This window comes from Rhinolophus ferrumequinum, chromosome 16 (assembly GCF_004115265.2).
Source record: "Rhinolophus ferrumequinum isolate MPI-CBG mRhiFer1 chromosome 16, mRhiFer1_v1.p, whole genome shotgun sequence".
Taxonomy (NCBI): Eukaryota; Metazoa; Chordata; class Mammalia; order Chiroptera; family Rhinolophidae; genus Rhinolophus; species Rhinolophus ferrumequinum.
The window spans coordinates 30,861,788-30,885,525 of record NC_046299.1 but is presented as its reverse complement, the minus strand read 5'-3'; positions in this window follow the sequence as shown (position 1 = coordinate 30,885,525).

Here is a 23,738-nt window from a genome sequence, read left to right as displayed (position 1 = left end):
AATGAACGGGTATAAATATGAAATAAAATGTCAGGAGTATGTCCAAATCAGTAAATATGAATGAGTTAAAGGCCTCCTTTAAAAGACAGATAAAAGATAAAGACTCTTATGTGGGGTAAAACAATACAAACGCAGCTATAAGCTATTTATAAGAGACACACTTATACCAAAATGATATTGAAAGGTTGAAAATAAAGTAATGGCCAAAGAGACACCATGTAAATTCTGCCAAAATATGCAGAACGGGTACACACAGTAAAAAATACTGTTTGGGCCCAATGGGAACTTGCTGTCTCTTCCCATGAATAATTTACGTGCCGTGTATTTAAAGCAGGAAGCTTAATCTCAGACTTCCAGAATTGAGAGATTCAAAGTATTTCAGGGAGAGGTTATTTATGCTGTATGAGTATTTTTACAGGGAAGCATTATAACAAATAGACCATGAAAATCACACCACATCCGAAGGAAAACCAAAAAGCCACAGTTGGTTCTTGGAGTGTCTCGTCAGGAAATCCTCAAGCACTCAAGGCTCTTGCCAGTTAGGGTAATGTGTTCATAAATCCCCCTGGAAAACTCATTCCAGCATCAGAAAATGACAAATCAATCAAACGTTAGAGGATTGATAGCTAAACTCTTCCAGGACTGTGGGCATGAATCCAGGAAAGGCTTTTACGCCAGAAAATTAAGCCCCTTCTTAATAGGAATGGAAATAAACACAAAGAAAACCAGTTACTTCCTTTCAACTCATATCTAACCCATTTTTGGGCGAGAGAGTAAGGATGCAGTTTAGAGCTCCTCACAAGTGAGATGAAATTCCTCCCAAAATTAAGGAGCTAAAGCACCCAGTTCTTAAACACATCTCATCTCTGACACAGGTTGGGTCTGTGGAGCAAAGGGTCCAAGACACTAATGAGGAGGGAGGGGGAGAGGTTGTCTCTGAACTGGGCACCTCTGTTTCTAAATGATAATCGTCCAGAGGACACAATCTGAGGTTATGCTAAAGGAAAACCTAAAACTAGTAAGCGCTAGAGTTTATTTCTTCTGGTAAGTGTAAATCAGACCATAAATTGGTTAGAAATGCTGAATTTCTAAGTTTTTCAGAAGAGAGCACTTTCTTCCTGATCCTTTGTCAGGTACACTAAGGTGAGATCCCTGTACTTAAAAGGCAGTTGATGTAGGTGAGCTCACTAGTGCCTTATGTTCTCCATCCAAACCAAATAAATGCCTCCAGCCTCGGTGGCAACATAGGATGTGGACCCCACTAGGGCTGACCAGCAAGGCTTTTGGGTGGGTGAATGGGTTGAACACACACACACACACACACACACACACACACACACACAAATATAGAGAGATATATAGGTATTAACTTCTTGTTTCCTTCTATCTCTCCCTCTCTGTTCCTTGTGTTCTCTCTTTCTCCTTTCTCTGGTCTGTCTGACTCTGCCTCTGTTTCATTCCCTGAGTATCAGCCAGTGGGTAACAGTCTTGTCTCTGTTGTCTCTCCGTGGGGCTCAGCATATTTCTCTCAGTCATTGGCTGTCTGCCCTTCTCTCTTCCTTTCTCTGTCTCCTTCCCTTCCTTATTCCTGCCTTTTCCTCTAGCTGTGGGTGGCGGCAGCGGCGGCTGCTGCTGCTGCTGCTGCTGTGATGCTTTTTCTATTGATGGAATGAGCATAAAGGATGCCCAAATATGGTAACAGGATTCGGTCACCATTGAGTTCATGGTAGCCAGGCAATGCTTGCATGCTGCACAGTGGACAGGAAACTCAGGACTGTCACAAACGCTAGCCCACCGTATGTCCAGACACTTAAGATCAGGGAGGGAAAGAGTGGTGTAGCCAGGCCCCAGTTTATAAAAGGTGGCAGAAGCTCTCTATTGGCAGCTGCCACTTGTTACAATTCAGTCAATTTTCTATCCCACAATTTACGTTCATGCCTCTGTTATGATCACTTTGCTGTGCCCTTACTGGAGGGGAAAACATCTTCCTTAGAATCATTTAGATAATTAGAGTAAATCACTGGATAAGGAAAGCTCAGGTACAACAATGAAACTATTGAAAGTTTTTTTTAAAAAAAAACCTTCTTTTAAAAGAATGTTCAAAGAAATTGCCACATAAGAGTTCTGGAATGTTAAGAGTTCCGCTCATTTCTTTCTGTGGCTAAAGCCAGGAACCTTCTAGAACACTGCAATTGCTTCTTGCTTAGAGTGAAGGATAAAGGATATTTTTATTTGCCTGAGATTCAACCCATCTGAGAAGTATTTTTCTAAGGTGCTCCTTGAGCAAAAGGCTAGCTAAAACGCTTTCAACCCACCTATGGGGAAATAACTTTTTCAATTCAAGAGCTTTCCTAAATCAAGCATTCCTCTGTAGCGTTTCAGGGAATTCATTTTTACTGACTCCTTCTAGAACCTGCAGAAAATCCTCAAAATGGACAGCACCAGTTTCGGCTACCTAAGGCAGCTACAGTGAGAGGCCAGGGGGACAGGCTATAATGCAGAATGTTAAGGGTACAGCTCCATTTTTCTGTATTTCCCGTGTGTGTGTGTGTGTGTGTGTGTGTGTGTGTGTGTGTGTGTTTATGAGCAAGAAAGGCAGGGAATACTATTCCTTAAATTCATGGCTCATGAAATTGATTAGAAAAAGTTTTTAAGTCTTTCAGAAGGGCTGTATAAGGTGTGAAACTTTCCACCTAGGACAAATTCTACACTGTAATGAGACTTTTCCCTCAACGAACCTGTTATTACCATTTATTGAGCACTCATCATATGCCACACCCTGGGATAAATGTTTAAAAGCTAATTTAAATTTCGCAGTCACCCTTTACTACAGATACAATTATTCACTATTTTACAAATGAAAAAACTGAGCCTGATGGGTTAAGGCAATTTGTTCACACAGCTAGGAAGGAAGAGCTCTGGGATTCAGACTCAGGTCTGCTGACCTTACAGTCTGTTTTCAAATAAATGTTTGTCTCATGGGCAGTCTCGCCACCTAAGTGTCCAGCTACAGAAAGAAAATTGGTTGAGCCTCGGTGGCAACAAATATCCCAGATGTGGAGCCTGCTTCCTCTCCCCTGGGCCTGTTCAGTAAATCTCAGAATGTTGTGGAGATCATTGTAGTAAGAACTATTTAGATTTGTCCAGCACTATACCAGTTGCAAAGACTGATATCTGTTATCTTGGATGATCCTTGCTAGAACTCTGTGAGTTAGGGTTATTGTTCCCAGTTTAATGGAAAAAGAGACTAAGACGTAATGAGATTAAGTGATTTGCTCCAAGTTACATACCTGGTTACTAACAGCCAAGACTTGGGCCAAGGTCTGTCTGACTCTTTGTCCAGTGTCCTTTGAGCTACTTCTTCTGGGACAACTCTAATCAATTGATCATGACTACTCTGAAGTGTTGTTTAGAAAAATAGTCTTAGGGTGGATTAAGACTCGGTAAGATAAAGTGTTGTGATTGATTAGCCATGCCTGTATGGACACCAGAATAAAGAGTAAAAGCACACTCACACAATTATATCATTTCTGATCTATTTAGCTCAACTGCATAATTTTACAGGCGAGAAAATGGAGGCCCTACCTCAGAAATTCTGAGAATTCTCAGAATTTGAATTGAGTTGATTCCACCTGAACTGGAACTGAATTGAATGAGTTGAGTTGAAGTGAAACAAAGTGAAGTGAATTGATTTGAATTGAATTGAACTAAATGTACCTGGACCAAAGTAAGTAATGTTAGGCCTAGTGATCAATATATTACATAATGAAATATTGAAATAAAACGGAAACAGAGCTAAAATTTGTAAGAAGTGAGATACAGAGCATCTCCTGATCCCACATTTTCACTATCCAGAAATTGCTAATAACTAATAGTAAATATTATTAATTTATACCTTTAATAAGATACTGAGTAGTGTTTTCCTTCTTTCCCTAGGTTTGTTGTCTAACGTCTATGACTGAAAAACAAGAAGAACATCCATACACTATAAGAGTTAGGGCCAAAACCTTACCACAGGGAAGAGATGGTACAAGTAGCCCTGCTGAAGCCACATTGCCACCTCTCCCACACCACCTCCTCACTCTGTATGGATAACTATCAGCTCCATCAGACTGCATGCCTCCTTTTAATAACAAATATTGTTCAATGCCAATTTGCCACCATAAAATGTAATTGGTAGGCAATATAACTTGTATATACATATAATTTCCCCCAGAAAACAATAGAATGCCCCAACTTGATAGAAATAATGTAAATAAAGGGGAGGTAATTTATAAAATAATATGTGTTTTAATAGGTATTTTCTGGGGCACACCAACACTAGAAATAATGAAGTCATTGATTGTTTGGGTCAACTTTTAATGAATAAGTTTGGATTTTTTTAAAAATGTAAGACAATGGACAGTTTTGAGTATCACTGACACTTTGTCTTTATATTTAAAATATTGACACAAAGAGTAAATAAGTAAATTCGTCTGTATATATAGACTTATTGTCCATGAAACAGATAAAGTGAAGATCAATATATTGGCAACTTAAACAGCACAACTGGCCTTGCCATCAGTGATGTCATTGTCCCAAATGGTCAACAGTTCTTGGTAAAATTCCTAGAAAAACAAGTGCTATATAATTTTCCCTTGATTTACATGGTAGTTATGTTTCTGGAATATTCAATATCTATCAGAGCCCTACAAAAATACTGATTTTTTTCCACAAATTCTAAACTGTAATGAGACTTTTCCCCCAACCTAACCTGTTTATTACCATTTATTGAGCACTCACCATATGAAAAATTGCATTTTTCATATAAAATAGAATTAGGTTCTGGGCTTAGATAATTATAAAATGGCTTGGAGAGCACCAGAAAGACATGTGGGATGTGAGACAGTTCTTCTTGGTGTGAAATTGTCCCATGCATTGCTGGAAGTCTAGAATCCCTGGCCTCACCCATTAAGTATCAATGCTATCTTCCATTCACTGTGACAACAAGTAACAGCTCCAAATATTTCCAAATTGCCCCTAGGAGATGGTGTCACCCTGTTGAGGTGACATTGTCCTCTATAAGAAAAGACTGGGAATAGAATGGAAGTCTAAGAAAGTATCAGCTGTGTCTACTGCTACAGTTTCCTAGATGAGTCGGAGGGGGCAGCTTCTTACCCTAACCAAGTAATGAGGGGACAGCAAGAGAATTGAGTATAAAGATTGGGGCTTCCCACATGAAAAAGAGGCTGGCATCTCCTCCCCCACCCCCAGTTGGATATTCACAGAAGACAGCTCATCAACCTCTGCATCAAGAAGTAGAGAGATATAGATGGAGGGTGCAGAGATGACCCACCACTGGGGAGCAGCTCCATGCCCACCACTGGGCCTGGCAATGAACTTGAGTTTCCCATAGGACAGCACAGTGCATTGCAGAGAGCTGGGTTTGAGCCATCTTGCTATTATCCCACCTGAGAGGGTTGTCTGTCCAATGCAAACACCCAACAACAAAAAGGTGTTGCATATGCTGCTCACACTTGGTGGAGCTGAGGTGGAAGGAGAGTCTAGGAGTAGAAGAGGTGGAGCTGGAGACAAATCTAATCAGAAAGTTATAAAACAGGAGGAGAAGAAGGGGGTCTTCAGGAGCCTCGAAAGAACTGCTACATGAACATCTGTCACACAGAGGCCTGGACGTTGATGAGCATGAGCTGGATAATTAGCAGTACAACAAGGGAGGACCGCATCCAGTTAAGTAAAAACAACTTTGTCCTTTCTCCTTCCCTTTTCCCCACTTGTCATGGTTAACTTTATGTGTCAACTTAACTGGCCACAGGGTGTCTAGATATTTGGTTAAAGATTATCCTGGTGTGTCTCTGAGGGTGTTTCTACATGCAATTAACATTTGAATCAGTAGACCGAATAAAATAGATTGCTCTCCCCAGTGTGGGTGAACCTCATCCACTATCTTGAAGGCCTGAATAGAATAAAAGACTAAGTAAGAGAGAATTTGATCTCTCTGCCTGTCTTGGAGCTGGGATATCAGTCTTCTCCCGCCTTTGGACTCAGATTCAGACTGAACCGTACACCATTGGCTCTCCTTGTTCTCAGGCCTTCGGACTTGGACTGGAACTATCCCATCGGCTCTCCTGGGCCTCCAGCTTGTCAATTGCAGGACTTGGGACTTCTCAGCGTCCAAAATCACGTGGATCAATTCCTTATGATAGATAGATAGATAGATAGATAGATAGATAGATAGATAGATAGATAATATTGTATTGGTTCTATTTCTCTGGAGAATGCTGACTAATACAACACCCCAAAACAGTGAAGGAGCTAGAGCCAGACAAGTGGAGAGGAAAGGTTTAGAGATTTGAACCACGTGGGAGATTGAAGTTTTATACTGTACTAGACTAAATTTCAACAGCTGAAAGTGAAAAGAATGTTATGGAATATATCTAAGATGCTGTTAATACATAAAGTATGAATTGATGGAATGTAATTGGAACTTGGGAGCAGCATTTGAAAGAAATCAAAACATTTCATGTTGATACTTCTACAAGTTGAAATGCCTCAGTAACCTAGTTACTACATACTTGACTTTATCCACAGAAGACTTAAAGTAATTTATAAGAAGCCCTTTGATACAATAAAAATGGAAACTAGGATCAGAATAAATATAAATTGAATAGCATGATAATCAAGAAAAAGGGCAAGTCTGGTCAAAGATCTATAGGACTTTCACTTAGTTATATAATCAATAGGGTGAAGCTACAAATTTGGTTCTGGTCTTCCTAGCAATCAAAGCAGAAAGGGGAACACAATTTGTTAAATGGTAACAGGGATAAAATACGCTCACAATTTTCAGAATAAAAATGCCCTGTGAGGTACACAGTGTGATCAAGGAATGAACCCAAATGGCTATGCCTATCTAATGCTCTGTCCTCCAGTGCTTTAATGGTTTGGACATGCCTTCCAATTAATGAAATGCCATGGATTAATAATACTGATGACTAAAGCTGAGAATCACTGTGTGCTGAGTACAGTGCTAGCAATTTTTTTCGTTGTCCCCATTTTATGGATGGGGACCCTGAGACTCATAGAGATTAGACATCGACCTACTGGCAAGTGGCAGAGCCAGAGTTAGAAGTCAGGTCTGCTGGTTCCTAAGTCCATACTCTTTACTAAACCCAATTCTGTAATGCTATTATGAGAAATGAGACAATGCTAAGTGCCATCTTAGCCCGAGTGCCTAAGGATGGAGGCACTCTGATTAACTGAGGAGTGAACATACTGGTGACAGCTCATAGTTTTGAAAAGGCAATAGTATGACAACAGTGAATAACAGTGTTTGAAAAACCTCACCCCATGAGGGGTATGCTCCATGCTAGTTGGTCTTTCATGCCACAAAGTGAGAATCCACAACCCTCTAACCATATTTAGGGTAGGAATTTGATATATATATATATAATATATATATATATAATATATATATATTATATATATAATATAATATATTATAAATATATATTTTAAAAATATATTATAAATATATATAAATATATATATTTTTAAATGTATTATAAATATATATTTTTATAAGTATATATATTTATAAATATATATTCTATACATATAATATATATAAATATATATATTTATATATGTATATGCTATCTATATTTATGAAGAAGAAAGCACAATACTGGTTTAAAAAAATTAAGTGACTCACACAGCTTTCACAGTGAAGCTTTTGGTTTCACAACTTAAGGCAATTACTGATTTCCCCAATTCTGCGGTCCAGTTGGCTTTGAGTTCTGAGAGACCTGTGTTCTGTGTAAGGAAGGTAGCTGAAGTCCTGTAGAAAGTGGTTCAAGTTTGGAATCTGAAGACCTGAGTTCAAGTTCTGTCTACTTAAATTGGTTATCTTGAGTGATCTTGAGTTCCCATTTTCTCATCTATAAAACTGAGATTAATAAATCCTACCATTCAGGGAAAGGATGAGAATATATATGTAAAAATATGTTTATAAACCCTAAACTGAAGTTTTACAGTATGACATTTCTGGGGTAAAAAAAGGGAGGCAGCCAGCTGGCTGGCTGAAGGAGCAGTTGGTTAAGAATAAAGAGATCACAGTACGTACTCACACATAGTCTGGGCCCCAGTAAAGTGACCTAGCACTCTGACTAACTTCCTGGATTCAGATAAATCATACACTTTTTAAACTTATTTTTCTCAGCTATTAAGTAAAGTTAGACTAAATGTTATCAAATGCCTTTTTTTATCCCTAAATATTTTGAGTTTTGACGGTTGGTTTGCTTCAATTTGTTTTCATGTTTGTGTAGGAATATAAACTAGGATCAAGAATATTGTTGCCTGGATTTCTATTTTGAAAAACGTCAAGTGTGAAGATTCCCAACCCTTGATATTTGTAACTAACACATGTAAAATCATTCAAAGTGACTTTTGGAAGACTTTAATCTGTTGACAGATTTCAGCAGAGGCATCTGAGTGCTGAACTTCAGATCTTCAATGGGTTATAATTTCTCATTGTTTTCCAGTTGCATTTTCAGCTCTTGAAAAATTGCCGTTTACTTATGATTACTCTATTAGTTTCCTAGGGCCGCCATAACCAAGTACCACAAACAGGGTGGCTTAAACAACAGAAATTTATTGTCTCACAGTTCTAGCAGCTAGAATTCCAAGACCAACATGTCGATAGGGTTGAGTCCTTCTGAGGGCTATGAGGAAGAATCTGTTTCATACCTATCTCCTAGCTTCTGGGGGTTTACTGGTTACCCCAAAATTCATATGTCGGAATCTTAACCCCCAGTATCTCAGAATGTGACCTCATTTGGAGATGGGGTCAAAACTTTGGGGAGACACAATTCAACCTATAACAGTTACTCATTATTAGGCTGAAAAATCACAGCCACAATATTTTACAGCTCCTCTCATCAAGAGATGAAGTCTGTTCTACCACCTGTTGAGTCTGAGCAGGACTTACGATTTATTCTGACTAAGAGAATATAACAGTGTTAATGCTGTGTGAGGCCTGCCGTCTAGGACTCAGGTCTTCAGATTCCATGATGTGCTTGCAGTTTCTGCGTTCCCCCACTTGAATGCTGCCCGGAGACCACCATCAACGGAAGCTGGTCCAGCCTCCTAGAGGGTAAGAGGCCTTGTTGACAGGAACCAAGATGCCCCAGACAACAGGGCAACAACTGCCAGACATGTGAGTGAGACCATCCTGGACCATTTAAACTAAGGGTTGGCAAACTACTACAGCCTGTGGGCCAAATCTAGCCCAGTAATTTGCATAGCCTATGAGCTAAGAATGGTTTGACCATTTTAATGGTTTGAGAATATTTTTTAAAGAAGCAATATTTTGTGATTGGTGAAAATGAAATTCAAATTTTAAAGTCCACAAACAAAGCTTTATCGGCGCATAACCACACTCACTTGCTTATATATTGTCCATAGTTGCTTTCGTACAGACTTAAGGATAATGGCAAACTCCAGTATTTACAACAGAGACCACATGAACAAAATATTTAATATTTCGCCCTTTATAGAAAAAGTTTCCTGACGTCTATCATAAATGACATAGCTACTAGCTAGAGAAATAGCTGAGTCTCCAGCTGAATACAGCTGCATGAATGAGCCTCGAGGAAACAAGCAGAGGATCTGTCCCGCTTACTCACAGACAGGAGAACAAATCCTTGTTTTAAATCATGACATTTGAGGGTGACTTGTTATATAACAATAGATAACCAAAAAACTTTCTTACCTGGCTTCCAGTTGAGTGAAAAATAATTTTTAATATCAAGCCAAAATAAAACATGTCTGTTTTTGCAAAAAAATAAAAACAAAACCTCTTAAGATGTTGAGAATCTGAGCCAAATTTCTCAAACCATTTTTTCCAAGTGCCTAGTTATAATTTTTTCAGGTAATTATTTTTATCACAGTTTTACAGAGCAAATAATTAGTAGAACCAAAAGTCTCCACTAAACTGTGTCAGATCCCCTAGGTTTACATTGGATTTCATCCTCAACCCTGATTTTCAGAATTTCTACGATCTTACTAGTAACCTATGATTCTTCTAAGAACATCTGAAAAAAAAGCTACCATAAGTTCATATGTTCACCCTTTCCTTTGTGTATGCATCACTGGTAATAAAATTAAACTTCTTCAAGGCGAGCCTAGGAAAAAATATATTGTGTCAGTTTGTTTTCTGAGTACTGCCATGGTTAACTGACTTCCTGTGCAGGAGACACAGTCATAGCCTAACCACAGAAACCTGCAGTTTCCGGCCTCCAACAGTGAAAGCTGGAACCTGTGAGATCTGGGAAAACCTACGTCTGAATCTTTCCGCTTAACTTGGAGATCCTGCCTTGACCGCAGCAGACAAGTTCCCACACGATATCATTGAATTAAATTAAAACACCTAAGTTCTCATCCTGTGCCACCTTAGCCGTCATCTTCTCTACAAATGAAGAGTATAATAATATCTAACATGTTTCCTAATAATAATAATAACAATACCTGGTAATACCTAACAGTACCTAACATTCATATATTGAACGTTAACAATGTGCCAGGTTTTGTTCTAGGGATAGGCCAGTGAAGAAAACTGACTCAATTTCATGAAGTTCCTGCTGAAGGAGATACAATTCTACAGTGGGAAGAGCTAAATAATAAACATATAAATGAGTAAATACGTAGACTTCACAGTGATAGGTTGCCATGAAGAAAAATAAAAGAAGGTTAGAAGTTTCTATGTTATAGAGAGTGATCAAGAAAAGCTTCACCGATAAGCAGAGGTCTGAAGGGAGAGGGAGCCATGGGATATCACCAGGAAGTGCTTTCCAGGCAGAGGGAACATCATGTGAAAAGTCTCTGAGGCTGAAGTATGCTTAGCATATTTAAGGAATAGCAAAGAGGCAGTGTGGCTGCAGCAGAGTGAGAAAGGCAGAGACATAGTGAGGGCCAGATCATGTAGAACTTGCAGATCATAGGCAGTAATTTGGATTATTCTGAATGAGATGAGAAACCACAGGTCAGCTTGAGCAGAGGAGTGTCAATTTTTGAAAGTTGTGAAAGGATCTCTGGCCACTGTGACGAGCATAGATTGCAAGGGGGCAGAGGTGGAAGCAAGAAGACCAGTTAAAAGGCTATTGCAGTAATGCAGGTGAGAATTGGTTGTAACTTGGTAGAAGTAGAAGTGATCGGAGAGTAGATATGTTTTGAAGGTAGAATCCACTGAGATTTCCTGATGGAAAAAATAGAGGAGTGTGAGAAAAAGAGAAGAGTCAAGCATGACACCAAGGTTTTTCTCTGAGTAATTGGGGGGATAGAGGCGCCATGTACTGCAATAGGAAGATCTGAGAGAAACGTATTTTGGGGGAGAAGGCATCAGGGTTTGCTTGTTTGTCTTAATATGTTGTGTTTGAGATGTCTGTTAGACCTCTAGAAGATATGTTCAGGAAGTAGTATAGAAATAGGAGTTTTGAGTTCAAAGGCATAGTCCAGGCTGGAGATATACTTGAGAATTATTAGTATAGAGATAGTATTAAAAGCCATAAAACTGGCTACATTATTGGGCCGCTTACCACTGCAGGCAGCTGGGTCTCAGTCCTGCTGGAGATCCTCTGAAGAGCTAAGTAGAATGTGCCTTGGAATTGTCTGTCTGAGACATAGCTACTAGCTAGAGAAATAGCTAAGAGCTTTCATTTGGTCCAGGGTTGCTCCATGGGGTATTATTAATTCCCTCAAACTTCCAGATTTGTGTATGTACCAGAATGTCTGAGCAGATTCCCTTAGGCGTTCCATATGATGGAGGCTAAATAACACTAGGTTAAATAATGGTCCCTGGAGATAGCCAACTCCTAATCTCTGGTATTTGCAAATGTCATCTTAGAGGGCGAAATGGGACTTTGAAGATGTGACTAAATTAAAGCATTTGAGATGTGAGATTATCCCGGATTGTCTGTGTGGGCCCAAGTATCCTTTGAAGAAGGCCATATGACGAAAGCAGATTCAGACAGAAAGGATGATATGCCACTGGCTATAAAGATGGAGGAAAGTCCATGAACCAAGGAATGCAAAGAATGTAGCTCTAGAGCTGGAAAAGACAAGGAAACAGATTCTCTCCCTTGAGTTTCCAAAGGGAGCATGGCCCTGCCAACACCTTGATTTAGCCCTGTAAGACTTAGTTCAGATTTCTGGCCTCCAAAAGTATATGTGAAAGTTTTTATGTTGTTTTGAGCCATCAAGTTTGTGGTGATTTGTAACAGCAGTCCCAGGAAACTAATACAATGGAAGAAAATAGTGTTTCAGGTTATATCTGCATGTTGCTACAGCAATGACTGAAATAAAAGGTGGGTCAAGAAGATGCGAGGCAAGGAACACAGTCCACCCTTTACACTGCTTGGATCCGTTTGTGACCTATGTTAAATCCAGTCATCAGGGAACCTGCCAAGTGGTGACCAGTCTCAAGGCCTATTAAATACTCGATTCAGGAGGACTGGATGGAATAAGCTAACCTCCGCTGCTGCAACTGGTCCTAAGCTATAATTGATATGTATCATTTTCCTTCTTCCAATATCCTTTCTATATGAATCACTCTTGGCTGCACTTAGTATAAACCTACTGAAGTGCAGCCAAGAGTGATTCATATAGAAAGGATATTGGAAGAAGGAAAATGATAGATATCAATTATAGCTTAGATATCAATTATAGCTTCCCTGGTGGGGTGACCCAGACCTCGTTGAAGGGAGTGGGACTCTTAGTTATTTTATCCTTGTTGGATCATGTTTCTTGCAATTGCCCATTTATGCTTATGATTGGGTATGGAAGCACCAAGAACACCCCTAGAATCAAGATGTGCTTCTTTCTGCCCTAATTGTACAACAGTAACCTCAGATCCTCATGATAATCAAGCATATGAGTTAATATGGTAATTTCTGTCTCTGTCTTTTGGCACATTGACTCAAGAAGCCAAAAATGACTAGATGCTAATAGTTTCAGGTTCGGTGGAACTCTTACTAAGTCCCCTTATGGAAACATCCTTTACCTACCGCTCGTGAAAAAAAAGGACTTATAATCTAACACTAATTAAGACTGCAAGAATAGGAAGCACAAATTTCACAAGTGGGTCCTTGGGAGTTATGGTGAAAAGGGTCAGTCCTACTTCTACCTCATTGATTCCTAGATACTGGGGACACGACACCATATATCAGCTTTTGGTTCAGTGCATATACTGCATCCTGGAGGATAGCACCCTAATTCTGCAGATTGTGTTTCCCGGATGATGCCATAGCTGAGTGTTTCACGGACCGTTCCATCATTTTATCATGCTGGCTTCGTCCAGGCGATTTGGAACATAATAGGATAAATGAGTTGCATAGGGATATTCCACAAGTCACCTTCTCTTCCCTGTAAAATATATCCACTGGTCTGAGACAATGTTATGTGGGAATCTCATGTCAATAAGCCAGACATTCTGTACGACTAGGGATGTGGTGCAGGAAGAGGCACCGCAGGCAGGAAAGGCAAACCCATACCCAGAGAGGGTAGGTGTCATTCTGGTAAGGACAGATCATTGCTCTAACCAGAGTGGGAGGGGTTCAATATGACCCCTTCTAGTAACCGGGTAATCACATAATCAACAATCCATGCCACTGTGTGGCTAGCTGGTTTCCTCAAGATATAATCCCATATCAGATATTCAGTGGCAGTCTTCTGCTGCTGTGAGGATATGACAGTAGCTGCAAGAATCTTGATGAGAGACTTGACCTCAAGCCCATTTACATCTTAGGCCACTTATGATCTTAGGCCCATTTATAGTCCCCATCCCTGCTACAATGGTCACTCATAGGCCCATTGTCCAAGTACTGGGTGGCTGAGAGGAGAAGCTGGCTAACATCCATAGGACAACTTATCCTGCCTGCCTGCTCAGTGCCTCCTCTTCAAAGAGACAATCATGTTGCTCCCATTTCCACCTGCCTCTTTCCCACACTTCCTTTTCTGTGGTCTTCTAATCTTTCTTCTCCCAGGATCCTGACCATCTGGCCCTACTATTTTCCACTTCTCTGTGTATACATGTCCCTCAAAAGCTATTTCTTTCTTTATAGAAAGTGAATGGCCTAGTGCATGGCCCGAAGTCTTGACAAATGGGAGGACATTCCTTCAGCATCATCCTTTAGGGCGACCTCTGTATAGTGGTTCTGACATGTGATCGCTCTATATGTTTACTTAGCAAATATCCGTGAACCAGGCTGGAGTTTTCCCCTCCTCTGTTAGTTGGTTGCAGGTGGCTGTCCATGAGGCCATAGGTGAGAGCTGAGGACGAGGCATTCGTACAACCGAGAGAAGTGACGTGGAAGTCTGTGTTATCTGTTTATCTGTTTACGTAAACTTACTTGTACCTTTGGAGTCTGCTCGAATCCAAGTCTGAATGTACTATTTCCATCATATGATGGATTGCCTGACCTTGTGACCTGGTGGATCTAATAATACTCACCTCGTGATTAGTGATTTTATGCTCAGGCCCGCAACCTCTAGTGCAGTACTATACCAGATGCTGCTTTGCAAATGGTAATTTGTTCTCTACCATAGATGACGTGGCTTTACTCCAGAACCCTGGGGTCTGTGCTGTGACTCTCCTATTGGGCCTTGGCGGAGACTCCACTCAGCATTGATATTTACTGTTGCTCTCTCTAGCACTACTGATTCTGATGCGTCATAGGCCCCAATTGGCAGGACACTTGTATTGCAGCCTGAATCTCTTGTTCTGGGTCCCACTCAAAACTGGCAGCCTTCTGAATCGCTCAATACATGTGTTGGAGATGAATTCACAAGTGGGGTACACGCTGCATCCAGGATCCAAGGAAACCCACTGAGTGCTGTGTCTGTCATGAGTGGAGAGGAAAGCAAAGCACACAACTTGACCTTTATCTAAGAGGGGATGTCCTGGCATGATTCGACCACTGCACCCAAAAACTTGACTGGTGTGCAGTGTATTTGAATCTTCACAGGGTGTAGCTTGCTCTCTGGCATATATATATATTTTACTACAAATTCAAAATGACTTTCCGCTTTCTGCTCATCAAGTTCAATCAGTAGAGAGGGCCCAGTGATGTCCTGTGGAAAGTCAAAGTGATCAAGCCCCTTTGGACTATGTTGTGACAGAGAACAGGAGAGATTTCTGGGACATGATCCTGGAACGAGACAGTGGATATGTACTGCTCTCAAATGAATGCAAACTGTGTTTGATCCTCTTTATTGATGTTGGTTGAAGAAAATGTTTTTGCCAGATTAATGGCAGGACCTAGGAGAAGCCCTATTTTGATTTTATAAATGAAGAAACTAAAGCCCTGGAGGCATAAGAAACTTCAGAGAGGGTGGTTCAGAAGTCACCTAACCAACCTTTTATCTGAAGCATGAAGTTCCTCTTCAGCAGTCTTTAATTTAAGATTATGAGTTCAGTAGAGTGAGGGGGGGAAAAAAACCCCAAAGGTTTGCAGGTTTGGAGACATACTATATTGGCTAGTTCTTGCTGTATAATAAACCACCCCAAACCTTACTAGCTTAAATAACATCTCAGTTTCCCTAACTACAAAATAGACTTAACAATAGTATCGATCTCAAAGGTATTGTAAAGATCAAATAAGATCTATGTAAGGTGTATAGTACAGAGCTGGGAACCTGGGGGACTTTAAAAATTGGTGGCTCTGGTTATGAAGAGAGGTGTCTGGGCTGATAAGCCTTTTGCTACTCATAGCTCAGGAATGTTCTGGGAAGGACTCTAAGGTAACCCAAAGCTAATCTCTCCCCAACTACTTGGTTTAAGGGCTGGCTTTTGAGGACCCACCCGGGCCATATCTAGAAGGCTCACTTGCGAGCCTTTGGGAACTGCAGTTTACCGCATTTCTAGAATGAAATATTCTCTAATTCACTGCCTCTACCCTGACCCAGTACCAGATGGAAGAATGGGGGAAAGGCTCTGTGCCTCCTGAAAAAGGCATTATGCATACTGGCTAAGAGTCAGATAGGCCAGCGTTCAAAATTTGGCTTGGCCACTTACTAACTATGCGACTATGGGCAACTTATGTGATGTCTTGAGCCTCAGTTTTGTTCTGTTTCACAGGTTTGTGGTGGGCACTACTGAGATGATGTCTGTTTGGGATAATGGGCTTCCATGGATGATACACAGGTGGGGAAATAGAGGGCTGGAGGCAGAGGTAATGATCAGGGCCATCTATCCTCATTTGCATCTTTACTGACCAATTAGAGCAGCTCCATAATGACCAATCAGGATGCACTATTTCAACCAATCAGGACAGTGCTATTTAGACCAATCAGACTGTACACATTTGGATTCTTCATTCGCATAAAAATGGACCAATCTGGGACTAGGGTGGGGCAATTCTGTTTAAAAAGTGGCCTACCCTTTGGGGAAAACGCATTTTCAGTTTCCTCGGGAGGTTGCATTTCTCTGGCTTGCAAACTGTTCACCTGAGTAAAGTCTCTTTTCAGATTGGGGACTCACGTAAATATTAGATTGGTGACAGTGAACTTTTGTTGATACTTCCAACCCTCCTTTCCAGCCAGGTAAGAACATCACAGTTTGATTCCGTACTTTGAGTTATTCAACAGTCACATCAGGTCCTTGAAACTTAGACCTATTCATTTTTAAATGTCCATCTTGTGTTCAACTGACAGCTCCTTTCCTCCCAACCCTGCCCACCACCATTACTCCCCAGCACAGGCTGCTCTGGGGGCTCTGGTTGCCTGGAATGGATCAGGGAGTGTAGCAGAATTGTCTGACTTCTCACTTCTTTTCTGTACTTCTCTGGTATTGGGATGTGGAGCAGGGAGATGAAAGTCCCCACAAGACAACCTCCCAGTAAGTGGCTGCTCTAGCTAGATCCTCTCCTACATCTGGGCTCCTCCATGTGTGGACAAATGGTAGACACAGGAACCCCATTAGGCAGTTATTCTGCCCCAAGCAGCTCTCCCAGCCATTAGTAGCCCCTTGTAAAAAATTCATGTCCTCCATCAGCTGGAGTTCTCATACCTCATTTCTCTAAGGCAAGTGTGGGGACAGAGTCCCAGGCAGCAGTTGCCAGGCTATTGGTCTTACATGGAAAGGTACTGGCTCGGGTGGTGAATGGCCATCAGCTGTGACTAGTTGGCCATCAGTTGTTACCAGGTAGCCATTAGCCACTGCCATGGCTACGCTGGGGAGTAGGTTGGTCAGCAGAAAAGTGGACGGCAGATTGCGGATCGTGTGGTTCCTACTTCCTTTATCTCCAACCCAGCCACCAGCGAGACTATAATGGTATGAACCCCCATCCATGGCTCCGTTGGTGTTCCTTTTTGGCCTTGCCATATCCTGCGTTCTTATGTGGGGAGCGGGAGCTGAGACCCTGCATGACAGAAAGCACCTGTGCCCTTCAATGTGTTGGTCCCTGGAGCTGTGCAGCAGTCCTTGCTCTCCCTCCACTGCCTGATCTCACCTGTCCTTTGGGCACTTTGGGTACAAGAGAGCTCTATTTTATGTGCCTTCATGGAAGTCAGAATTTGAGAGTGATGCCTTTAGCCCTGTGTGCTTGCCCTGCCATCATTCTCTCCCCAGGGCTCAGGTACTGGGGTGAACCAGCAGGTCAAGAGGCCAAGCAGACCTTCAGCTAGGAATCAGAATGGCAGTCTGCCCACCAGAATTTATGAGACAGTTCTCGTGGGCCTGGTTTCCATAGCTTTAGGAAGGGATGAGTTGTGGCCTTCTCCCTGAGAACGGCCTCTTTGAAAATGGTGGATTTCCCCAAAGGCAACCTTCTTCCAGATTCCAGTCCCCTCATTATCTCTCCTCCTAATGGGGCCCCAGGGTGGCCTCTCTTGAACCTGGTGGTGGTTGGTGAGTGACAGCAGGTGAGAAGGAAAGTTCTATAGCCAGAGTGGGACTTCCTTTGAATTCTGAGCAGCTGGGAGAAATTATTAACATCTCAATAGTGCTTTATGGCTGCCTTATCAAGCATAGTCAGGAGCAGGAAAAAGACCTCAAGCAATACTTTACAACATCCCATTGCACAGGATGAGCTGTTGCAATGAAGAGACCCCAGTCTGTCCCTAAGGACTTGCAACAGAGATGGGGGCCTCTGCCCAAGGCAATTAGAAATATTCCTACAACAGCAGAAATGTGGGAATATCTGTTTCCCACTGGTGTCAAGGTAAAGATTCTGGTCTAGAATAACTTTTTCTGGGCTAATCAGCCTAATGGGACATTTAACTTCTCTGAGACTCAGTTTCCTGATCCGTAACATTAGAGTTGAATTGGTCTTCATGGTTTTCCCAGCTCAGATTTTTAAAAGTTAAGATGATGGAATGTGCTGATGTTGTATAAATAAAAGAAACAAATAATTTTTTTAAAGCTATTTGGAAATCCCCTTCACAATTTGTGACTAGAGATAGAATTCAGATTTATAAACCAAGATAATCTTTCCTTATCTCAAATGTCCCTGATTTACTCTTTGGCTTCATGGTATATTCCATTGTGGGTTATTTTATCCTGATTAAATAAAAAGCAAACTCAAATAATTACTTCAAACAGGTGAGTGTACCCATAAAACTAGAAAGTCATGGCAAAGATGTCAACTAAAACTCACAGACTATATTAAAGGAGTCCAGTGACAAATGGATAAGGAGTGAGCAAGAGTATCTTTGGCCAGGACCATTAAAATGATCATAAGACTCAAAGGTGGGTTTTTGGGGAAGGACACACAAGGATCTCCTGGAAACCAAGAGTAGGCAGGGCAACCCTTGCCAGCTATCCAGGCAGGCCCCAGGAAAACTGGTCCCAGAGGCTGGAGAGCCACCAGAAAGCAGAGCAGCCCTGGCCAGCTATCCAGGGCATCTGGTCTCTTATCTTGGCTTCTCTCTGCACATTTACTTCCCTCTTCCTGCGGGTGTGGGCAGGGTTGACAAACTCCTGAAAAAGTCTGCTACTAAATTCAAAAAATCTCTGAGACTTTTTCCTAATTAAATGGAGTCTTGGGTTTTAGTTACTTGTGGTTTTAATGTCCTTCACTGCCATGGGGTGCATAAGAATCCTAAATTTTGGGGTGCCTTAAGATCACCAGTAGGAAAAAAAATGATAAAACACTGGATCACAAGGAAGGGAGAATTGACTGGAAACTGTCGACTTTCTGAAGGATCTAAACAAGCTGTGAAGCCTCTCCCATCCCTAGTTCATGATTCTGGAGACAATTGACCTGTTGACTTAAAGATATCATTCAAAAGGGTTGGCTAGAAGTAATGAAGTAATGACAGTGTCCGAACCTGTTAACCACATTAAGATTTGAGAAAGAGTTAGCTTTCAGTAAGAAAAAGTGAACTTTTTTTTTTTGGAAATAATTTCCAGACCTCACAATAATTTGAGCCAAAAGTTAGAGGCACAGATCCTAGTCCAGGGTTTGACACTAATTTTTCAGAAACCCTTTTCCTGGAGCCTGGAGTTTGATGAATGGCACAGAATTCCTTTCCTTCTGCCTTCACTGACTAAAGGCTTTGATGTCTTAGGACTAGAATGCGGATTCCATCACTTGCCAGCTATGTGCCCTTGGGAATGCATTTAACCTCAGTTTTTCTCATTGTAAAGACTTGAGTTGTTAGCTTTCTTTGCATGTCTATGTGATTTGTCATTTTTATTGTATTTCTTAACCCTTTGAAGGCAGTGTTTCTCACCCATAATTCTTGTCCTGTCTCCTCTACCACTGTTAGCATCGTCCCTCGTTGTGAGTCCATGCTGAATAAATATTTATCATTTTCTTTATTTTGGCAAAAATATTAATAATCATTTATTAAAATTTCACTCTGAGCAAGACATTGAGTCTGGTTACTTTGATGAGGGGAGCAGGAGAAGGACAAATAAGAAATAAACTTTTCCTTCAAGAAGGTTCAATTCACTGTGGGACCAGATAGGTAGACAAGCCACTGCTTTACCTGGCAGGTTTTTCCTCTTCTCTCACAACGTGTGACTCGAATGGAAACTGCTGGGAGCAGAGTAAATGTCCAGATAGACAACCTGGTTTTCCAGTGGCCCACAGAGACAGAGAGGGAGCTGCTGATGCTCGTTAGATGTCCTACTTTCCTAAAACACATACATATTGGACACTGAAGAAGCCATGCAGTTCTTTACTAAAAGGTTCAGTTAATTGCCTCAAAGATTTGGAACTGAACAAGCAGGGGCTCAGGATGGCGGTGAAGAGGGGAGTTATTCAGGCACTGTCCTTCTGGCTTTGTCCCCCCGTCCTAATTTCCTTCCATCACATAAAAGCAAGTCCTCACCTAGTCTTACAGGGTAGAAGGTGGAGGTTGGTGAAACATGAGTTCTGGTCCCATGGATGAAGGGAGGGATGCAGCAGAACAAGAACAAGTGGAGGTGGGGAAAGGAAAGGTGGACTTCCATTTCAGGCTGCCCTTAGTTTCCTCCTCAATAATCTAAAATTATACACTATTTTCCAGCCGGAGGATTACCTTTCTTCTGATAATACCCACCTCAGTGTAGCCTGTGTGAGGAGTTCCTATTTCTTCTCTGAACAGAACTTTGGTCCTGTGTCTTGTGAAATAACAATTCCGACCTTACTGAGCTCAGGGAGTGTTTGTCTCCTGCATATGCTGGATAATTTTGAAGCTTCCTGGCATTAACTGACAATGATGGATGCCCATTGTCCCCGACTTCTTTTTACCAAAAAGAGGGGGTGGGGGAGGGGGAGAATAGGAGGCAGGTAACAGTAGAGGTTTAGCCAACCTCATAACAATGGATTATACGTACTAATGCCAATTCAAGCAGTATCCTTCCATAGGCGTCCAAGGAAGTGTTAGTCCCTGGGAAATACACTGCGTTCTCCATGATTTCTAGAGAAACTGTTTGAGTTACACTCTTATATTATGAGAGGACAAAATATAACCCTTTGTAATTGTTTTATTCATCTCTACCACTCTCCACCTGAGGCTGTGAGCCATCTGACAGTAAAGGCTGTCCCACAAGCAAAACCCCCCACAACCAAATAAGGGCATGCTACCTGTCCCTTGACCCTACCCACCCACACAACATTCTGTGATAAGAGGAAATCTTTTGACTCCCTTGTAAATATTAAGTAGGTTCAGCATCCCGCCACCTCAAGTTCTGCAAGTCACACTATAAAGTCAGCTTGTAATCGATGAGATGAGGTATCGAGAAAGACAGGCAAATGGCAAATTGGCTTTCTGGCCAGAAGCAGGAATACTGGGAGATTCTGGTTCCATTGACTTCTCTAAAGCTGCATGGAGTGCACGGTGTTACCATATCCAAAGAGATTCAAGATGGTTGGACAAAGTAGCTCTTGAAAAGGAGGGACCAGGAAGAAATCACCTGTAATGTGTCTCTAGTGCCAACCCAGCTGTGTCTGTTCCCAGTTGTGCAGATAGATGATTCAGGCTCTTAGAGTCTACAGCCATAACATATTTGAATCATACATAAAATTCCTCTTGTTCTGATTTCATGCTCACTAAGGAACTGACAAATTACAATTTGACTTCCCATATATTTATTAATAACCACTTTGCTCTAAACAGGATACGTGTGGTCTTATAAGGTGTACATGCTTCAATTTAAAAAATAAAATTTCACATAAATTGATATGTGGATTTTTGATTTTGCCTGCCTCATATGCATTTTACCCTTCCCCATTTTCTTTGGGAAAACTACCTCTTAGATGGAACTGGTACTATCTCATCACAAGTTGTTAGAGGATGTGTGAACCACACCTGACCAATCTGAGAACTCCATCTGCTTCGTTTAAGTGGTTTGGCCAAGTCACTCATGGTAACTCAGTTCTGGGAACTTTGTTGAAATTATGGGGAAGATGAAGGTCTTCCTCCTCTGGCACTGCTATCTGTAGGATGATATAAGCCTGGTGCTGCCAGGAGCCACCAGGTGGGGAGGCAGGATCCTGAGAATGCAGGCAACAGAAAGGAGAGCAAAACTGAAAGATGGATAGAATGAGACTGAGTACTAATGAGAAGTTATGAATTCCTAGATCCAGGCATGGCTGAAGCTGGACCAACTCCTGGATTTTTTTATTTTATTATTTTATTTTATTTTATTTTTTTAGTAGAAATGACATTCCCTTTTTTCTCAATTAAGGTGAGTGCCTGGCCACTCTCAACTGAGGGTCCTGGTTAATACAGTATCTGAGAAAAGTGGGGAGAGAAACAATGAGCCCAGAGAAGAAAATGAGGCTAGTAGTGAGGTGAGCACACATCCACCCACAAAAATGCTTGCCATGAATTCAGGATACTTGCGAATGCTGGCCCCCCTAACTCAACTCCAACTTCATAGCAGTCAACACAGCACATTAATTAGAGGACCTAGAAGATTAAAACTCAGCAAGATGCTCAGGAGAAATATTACTATTCCTGATTAGAAAAATGGAAAGGAATTTCTACTTTGGAAGATGCTGTGTAAAACAGTGAATCACTCCCTCAGTAATATTCTTACAATAATACAACAATTAATGAATGAATTTCATAGGACTGTTTCTTACACCATCCTGCAAAGTGGACTGATGACGTAACACCAAAACACAATTCAATGAGAACAGCTTTAAAGCAGGGGAAATGATGCAAGTCATGTTATGCAGCTCTCTGTTAGAATGGCTTTGTCAAAAGGGACGCTTCCGGGATGAATGAGCTGCACACTGTACCTCTAGGTGACTGAATGATTTGGGGCTATAAGCCCGTTAAAATTTCTTCGCTTTGGGAAGCTGATCTAAGTCTTATATTCTGTGGCAATTAGAGGGACGAATCATTGTCTATTAAAGCCTTTTTTATTTTGATTCCATAAAACCATGTCATATGCAAAGAAGAGAATATTAATCCTTCTCTTCTTTATGAGGAGTGGGTCATGAGAGTGGGGCTTCCCATTTAGTTTTCCTAGAAAGAATTCCTCCCTGCTTTAAAGGAGACTTCCTGCCTGCAATCTGACTGACACACAAGGTTTTTTGTTCTTTTTTACTTTATTTTTTTATGTTTTATTAGTTTCAGGTGTTCAAAGCAATGTACTAGTTAGATATTTAAACCCCTCATAAAGTGATAACCCACCCCCCCCAAGCTACTACCCCGCTGACATCTTATATAGCTGTTACAATACCATTGACTATCTTACCTATATTGTATTTCACGTCCCGTGACTACATATACATATATATTTGGTTATAATTGACATTCAATATTATTCTACTTCAGCTCTTCAGGCATATAGCGCATTGGTCAGGCATCTACACTGTCTATGACGTGACCCCCCTGATAAGTCCAGTGTCCATCTGGCACCTTACATGATCTTCACAACATTGTTGATTATATTCCCCATACTGTATTAACTATCAATTTATGTTTTCTTAATGCCTTCACCTTTTTCACCCTGCCCCCAACCCCATTCCCATCTATCACCCTGATAGATCTAGTACCGATCTGGCACCATACCTAGTTATTACAATATTGTTGACTATATTCCTTATGCTATAACCTACATTCCCATGACTACTGTATAGCACCCAATTTGTTCTTCTTAATCCCTTCCCCTTTTATCCATCCTTAACCCCCTCCCATCTTAGAGATGTCCCTCTAAGAGTCCTTGTGATACTGGTTTGGTGGTGATGAACTCCTTCAGCTTTTTCTTGTCTGGGAAGCTTCTTATCTGTCCTTCAATTCTAAATGAC